This window comes from Mustela erminea, chromosome 10 (genome assembly GCF_009829155.1).
Source record: "Mustela erminea isolate mMusErm1 chromosome 10, mMusErm1.Pri, whole genome shotgun sequence".
NCBI classification, from domain to species: domain Eukaryota; kingdom Metazoa; phylum Chordata; class Mammalia; order Carnivora; family Mustelidae; genus Mustela; species Mustela erminea.
This window is the reverse complement of record NC_045623.1, coordinates 3,159,797-3,166,725: the sequence shown is the minus strand read 5'-3', so window position 1 is coordinate 3,166,725 and position 6,929 is coordinate 3,159,797.

Here is a 6,929-nt window from a genome sequence, read left to right as displayed (position 1 = left end):
AGTAGTATGCTTCCATCAGAAAGGATGAATACCCAACTTTTGTAGCAACATGGACGCGACTAGAAGAGATTATGGTGAGTGAAATCAGTCAAGCAGAGAGAGTCAATTATCATATGGTTTCACTTATTTGTGCAGCATAACAAATAGCATGGAGAACAAGAGGAGTTAGAGAGGAGAAGGGAGTTGGGGTAAATTGGAAGGGTAGGTGAACCATGAGAGGCTATGGACTCTAAAAAACAATCTGAGGCATTTGAATTGGCGGGTGGGTGGGAGATTGGGGTACCAGGTGGTGGGTATTATAGAGGGCAAGGATTGCATGGAGCACTGGGTATGGTGAAAAAATAATGAATACTGTTATGCCAAAAATAAATAAAAAATAAATTTAAAAAAAAGGATTGTTCACCACGACCAAGTGTCGTTCCACATTTGCAAATCAATCAATGTGATAAAGCACATTAACAAAAGAAAAGACAAGAACCATATGATGCTCTCAATTGATGTAGAAAAAGCATTTGGCACAATATAATATAAGGATAGAGTAATATAGGGATATTCAGAGTACTATATTCAGAATATAAGGATAGAGGAAACCTTTCTCAGTATCATAAAAACCCTCTATGAAAAGACCACAGTGAATATCATTATCATTGGGGAAAAGCTGAGAGTTTTCCCTTAAGGTCAGGAACATGACAGGGATGCCCATTGTCACCTCTATTTTTCAGCATTGTACTAGAAGTCTCAGCCTCAGCAATCAGATGACAAAAGGAAATAAAAGGCATCCAAACTGGCAAAGAAGAAGTCAAACTCTCTCTCTTCCCAGATGAAATGATAATTTATGTGGAAAACCCAAAAAACTTCACCCTCAAATTACTCGAACTCATACAGCAGTTCAGCAATGTGGCAGGATACAAAATCAATGCACAGAAATATGTTGCATTTCTATACACTAACAATGAGGCAGAAGAAAGAGAAATTAAGGAATCCGTTCCATTCACAATAGCATCAAAAACCATAAAATACCTGGAAATAAACCTAATCAAAGAGGTAAAGGCTCTATACTCTAGAAACTACATAACACTTATGAAAGAAATTGAGGAAGACACGAAAAGATGGAAAAAATCCCATGCTCATGGATTGGAAGAATAAACCTTGTTAAAATGTCTATCCTTCCCAGAGAAATTTAAAGTTTCGATGCCATACTTATTAAAATACCATTGGCATTTTTCACAGAGCTGGAGAACAATCCTATAATTTGAATGGAACTGGAAAAACCCCTGAATTGCCAAGGGAATAATGAAAAAGAAAAATAAAGCAGGAGGCATCACATTGCCTGACTTGAAGCTATATACAATGTTGTGATAATCAAGACAGCATGGTATTGACACAAAAACAGACACGTTGGCCAAAGGAACAGAATATAGAACCCAGAATTGGACCCTCAACCCTGTGGTCAACTAATCTTTGACAGATTAAAAAAGACTACCCAATGGAAAGAAAACAGTCTCTTCAATAAGTAGTGCTGGGAAAATGGGCAGCTACAAAAAGAAGAATGAAAATGGACCATTCCCTTATACCATACACAAAGATAAACTCTAAATGGATGAACGACCTCAATGTGAGACAGGAATCCATCAACATCCTAGAGGAGAACACAGGCAAAATCTCTCTGACATCAGCCACAGTAACTTCTTTCAAGACACAGCTCTAAAGGAAAGGGTAACAAAAGGAAAAACGAATTTCTGGGACTCCATCAAGATAAAAATTCTCTGCACAGCAAAGAAAACAGTCAATAAACTAGGAGGCAACCCATGAAATGGGAGGAGATGTTTGCAAATGACACTACAAATAAATCGCTAATATCCAAAAATCTATAAAGAACTTCTCAAACTCAATAACCAGAAGACAAATAACCCAGTAAAAAATGAGCAGAAGAGATGAACAGATAGAGTATATAGTATATTGCTATATATGCAATAGCCAAACTGTGGAAGGAGCCAAGATCTCTTTCAACAGATGAATGGATAAAGAAGATGCAGTCCATATATACAATGGAATGTTATTCAGCCATCAGAAAGAATGAGTACCCACCATTTGCATCAACATGGATGGAACTGGATTATGCTAAGTGAGGTAAGTCAAGCAGAGAAAGACAATTAAATGTTTTCACTCAAATGAGGAACATAAGAAATAGCACAGAGGACCATAGGGGAAGGGAGGAAAACCTGAAGGGGAGAAATCAGAGAGGGAGATAAAACATGGGAGACTCTGGATCCTGGGAAATGAACTGAGGGTCTTAGAAGGAAGGGGGTGGGAAGAGAGGATAACAGGGTGGTGTGCACTAAGGAGAGCACATTCTGTGATTTGCACTGGGTGTTATACATAATGAAACATTGAACATTACATCAAAAACTAATGATGTACATAGAGTGGCTAACTGTACATAATGAAAAAATAAAAGTAAAAGAAATTAGATCCCAAGTGGAAAGAAAGAAAGAGAAAGAAAGAAAATATAAGATAGGGCGCCTGGGTGGCTCAGTGGGTTAAGCCGCTGCCTTCGGCTCAGGTCATGATCTCAGGGTCCTGGGATCGAGTCCCGCATCGGGTTCTCTGCTCAGCAGGGAGCCTGCTTCCTCCTCTCTCTCTCTGCCTGCCTCTCTGCCTACTTGTAATCTCTCTCTGCCAAATAAATAAATAAATCTTTAAAAAAAAAAATATATATATAAGATAAACATATATATCCAATATATATGTATATATAACAATTAAAGGATAAAAAATAATATATATGAAAATAAAAATTTAAAAAATATAAAAAAGTTGAAAAATAAGAAAATAACTGAAAAAAACACTAAAAGTCTAAAATATAAAAATACGAAGAATGCTGTATATAGCTTTCCTCCAGAGCCGAAGATTTACAGCTCTATATAATCAGTAAACTTGGTGAGACAGAGTTGTTTGTGCTGGTCTTCTGGGGGAGGGGCCTGTTGCACTGATTCTCAAGTGAACTTGTCCTAGTGGAAAAGTGCCTCCAGTGCACAGAGGCAGGGCTTGGTGTAAGTGCCTACAGATTCTACTTAGAAGGGCATTGTTTTGCTCCCTGAAGGATTTTAGTACTGATGGGCAAAATGAATATGGTCAGCCTCCCTCTCTAGCCATGGAGCTTAATAGTTCCAACCCCCACTCTTCTAAAAGCCCTCACAGAAAAGCAATCAATCACTATTGTATTCCTGGTTTCTTTTTTTCTTTTATTTTTTTTTAATTATGTTATGCTAGTCACCATAAAATATATTATTAGTGTTTGATGCAGTGTTCCAAGATTCATTGTTTATGTACTATGCCAAGTGCTCCATGCAATATGTACCCTTCTTAAAACTCACCAGGCTCACCCATCCCCCCACTCCCTCACCTCTAAAACACTCAGTTTCTCAAAGTCCACAGTCCCTCATGGTTGGTCCATATATACAATCGAATATTATTCTTCCCAGTTTCTGTCAGAATTCTGTGTTCACCCAGCCTGTGACTGACTGTTCATATCTCAGGCACATAACTGAGTTTCAAAAGTCCAAATTTTAGAGACTACAGCAGTGTAGACCACAGTTATCCTACCGAGGAGAGGGGGGTCTTACCACTCTTCTATTTTCCTAAACCCCCTCCCTGAAAAGCAGTCACATGATTGTACAACAGTTCAAAGTTCATAACAACACAGAGCAACAGCTGGCACCTAGACTCACTGTTCTCAGCCAGCTTCCCTGCTCCTGTGCCTGGAAGCTCTGCCATACTTGGGAAATATCTGTTCTTCTTACAACACTGAGGATTCTCCTACAGTGCTGTCAGACCTGGGGTTCCACCCTGTTTCACTACCTGAGCACCTTTAAGCCAGATATATCACCCACTGTGGCAGACTTATAAAATTTCTAATTTTGTGTTTAAAATATGTTGTGTTACCTCTTTAAGCAGGCTCCTTTCCCTCTGCAGGATCCTCAGCTATGAAACATCAGATTCAAGTCTTTGCATCTCCCACCTTCCAAAAGGTGATTGCCTTTCTATTGGCAGACTCACAGCATTTGTTTTCTCACATCTCTGATTGATTTCTCAGGTGTTCAGAATGATTTGGTAATTACATAGTTGTATTCAGGGACCAGACAAACTTAGGGCTCCCCTACTCCTCTGCCATCCTAACTCCTCCCGGACAAACTAGATTTTAAAACAAAGACTGGAACAAGAGATGAAGAAGGTGGCAATTATATGATAATTAAGGACTCTATCCATCAAAAAGATCTAACAATTGTAAACATGTATGCCCTTAAATTGGGAGCACACAAACATATAAATCAATTAATAAGAAACATGAAGAAACCCATTGATGATAATACAATAATAGTAGGGACCCATAACAGCCCACTTACAGCAAGGAACAGATCAAATAAGTAGAAGATCAACAAAGAAACAATGGCTGGACCAGATAAACTTAACAGATATATTCAGAGCATTTCATCCTAAAACAGCAAAGTATACATTCTTCTAGAATGCACATAGAACATTCTCCAGAATAGATCACATACAAACCAGCCCTCAGCAAATACAAAAAGATCAAGATCATACCGTGCTTATTTTCAGGCCATAACACTATTAAACTTGACATCAATCACAAGAAGAAATTTGAAAGAACTGCAAATATGTAGAACTTAAGGGGGAAAAAAAAGATGAAAATATGGGAAAGGAGAAAAAAGGAGAGAGGGAAACAAGCCATAAGAGACTCGTAAGGATAGGGAACAAACTGAGGGTTGATGGAAGGAGGTGGTTGAGGGATGGGCTAAATGGCTGATGGGTATTAAAGATGGGTATTAAAAAGTTATTTCAATGAGCACCAGGTGTTGTATTTAAGTGATGAATTACTGAATTCTACTCCTGAAGCCAATATTACACTATATGTTAATTAACTGAAATTTAAATAAAATTACAATTAAAAAAATCCAAAGAAAACAAAATGAAACAAAGTACAATCTGAAGGACTTTTTAAAATGGACATAAATAGTTCCAAAAAAAGGACAGGAAAAGATAAATCAAGCAAGCCATAAAGAAGAGAGATGAAGGGGCTATCTAATACCAGACAAAATAGACATTAAGACAAGAATTATTATTGGACATAAAGAATATTTTATTTGGGGGCACCTGCATGGCTGTCTGTTAAGTGTCTGACTCTTGATTTTGGCTCAGGTCATGATTTCAGGGTTGTGAGATGAAGCCCTGTATCAGGCTCCTCTCTCAGCAAGGATTCTGCTTGAGAGTCTCTCTTCTCCCTCTCCTTCTTGTTCTCCCACTTGCCTCTCAATCTCTCTCTCTCTCTCTCTCTTTTAAATAAATAAATAAATATTTTTTATAAAAGAACATTTTATTTTAATAAAAGGATAAATAATATCAAGAAGATGTAATAATTATACTCATATATGCACTTAACAACAGAAACCAAAATACACAAAGGAAAAACTGATAGAACTATGGGAAATTCACAGCTCAACAATATCTCACTTTCAATAATGGATAGAACATCCAAATAAAACATCGATAAAGAAATAGAATGCTTGACCACCATGAATATTAGACATCTATACAACACTTCATCCAACTATAGAAGAATATGCATTCTTCTCAAGTGTACAAGGAATATTCTCCAGGATACACTGTATTAGGCAATAAAACAGTTTAAAATTAATTTAAAGAAATTGAAATAATTCAAATTTTTTCTCCAATCATAATGGAATGAAATTACAAATCAAGAATAAAAGGAGATTTGGAAAATTTTCTGAATATATGGAAATTAAATATCACACTCCTAAAATTCCAGTGCATTAAAGAAGAAATCACAAAGGAAATTGTTACTGTCTGAATGTTTGTATCCTCTGAAAATTTATATGTTGAACTCTTAATTCCCAAGGCAAATTAGACAGGGCCCTCACAAATGAGATTAGTACCTTTATCTTCAGAGAGATCCGTCATTGCCTTCCACCATGGAAGAGTGAAAAGACAGTCTTCTAGGAACCAAGAAGCCCTCACTAAATGTGTCTTCACTATGATCTTGGACTGCCCAGCCTCCAGTTCTCTTAGAAATAAATGTTTGTTGTTTATATACCACCACATTGTGTGTATATACCACCCCTTGGAGTGGCTTATATACCAACCCATGGTATTTTTGTTACAGCAGGCTAAAAGGATTAATACAGAAGCTGCAAAATATTTAGAGATTAATAAAAACAAACACAATGTACCAAACTGCAATGCAGGTAAAACAGTATCTAGAGGAAAATTTATAATTGTAAATACCTATATTAAAAAATGAAAAAGAACCTCAAATCAATAACTAAATTTCTACCTTCATAAGCCAGGAAGATAAGAGCAAACTAAATTCAAAGTAAATATTAATTTAAATAATAAAGACTAGATCAGAAATTAATAAAATAGAGAATAGAAAAACAAGAAAAAAGTTGACTCTTTGAAAAAATAAACAAAATTGACAAACCATTAACTAGATTGATCAAGAGAAAAAGAGGGAAGGATTCAAATTACTAAAATTAGAAATGGAAAAGGAGACATTACTACCAATCTCATAGATATAAAAAGGATTATAAGAGAATACTTTTAATAATTGCATGACAAAAATTAATAACCCATGGATATCCAATTGTTTTAGTAATATTTATTGAAGGGGTTATTCTTTCTTCATTGAGAAGTTTTATATTCTCATCTAAAAACAATTGACTACAGATATGTGAATTTATTCTCAATTATATTTCATTGATCTATATTTACCTTTAAGGAAATAGCACAGTCATTTTTTTTAATGGGCTTTATGTTTTTGTAAGAACTGAATTCACTAAAATGGTATCAGAAAAATCTCAGAACCGTATCAAATCAACACAAAGAGATCAAAG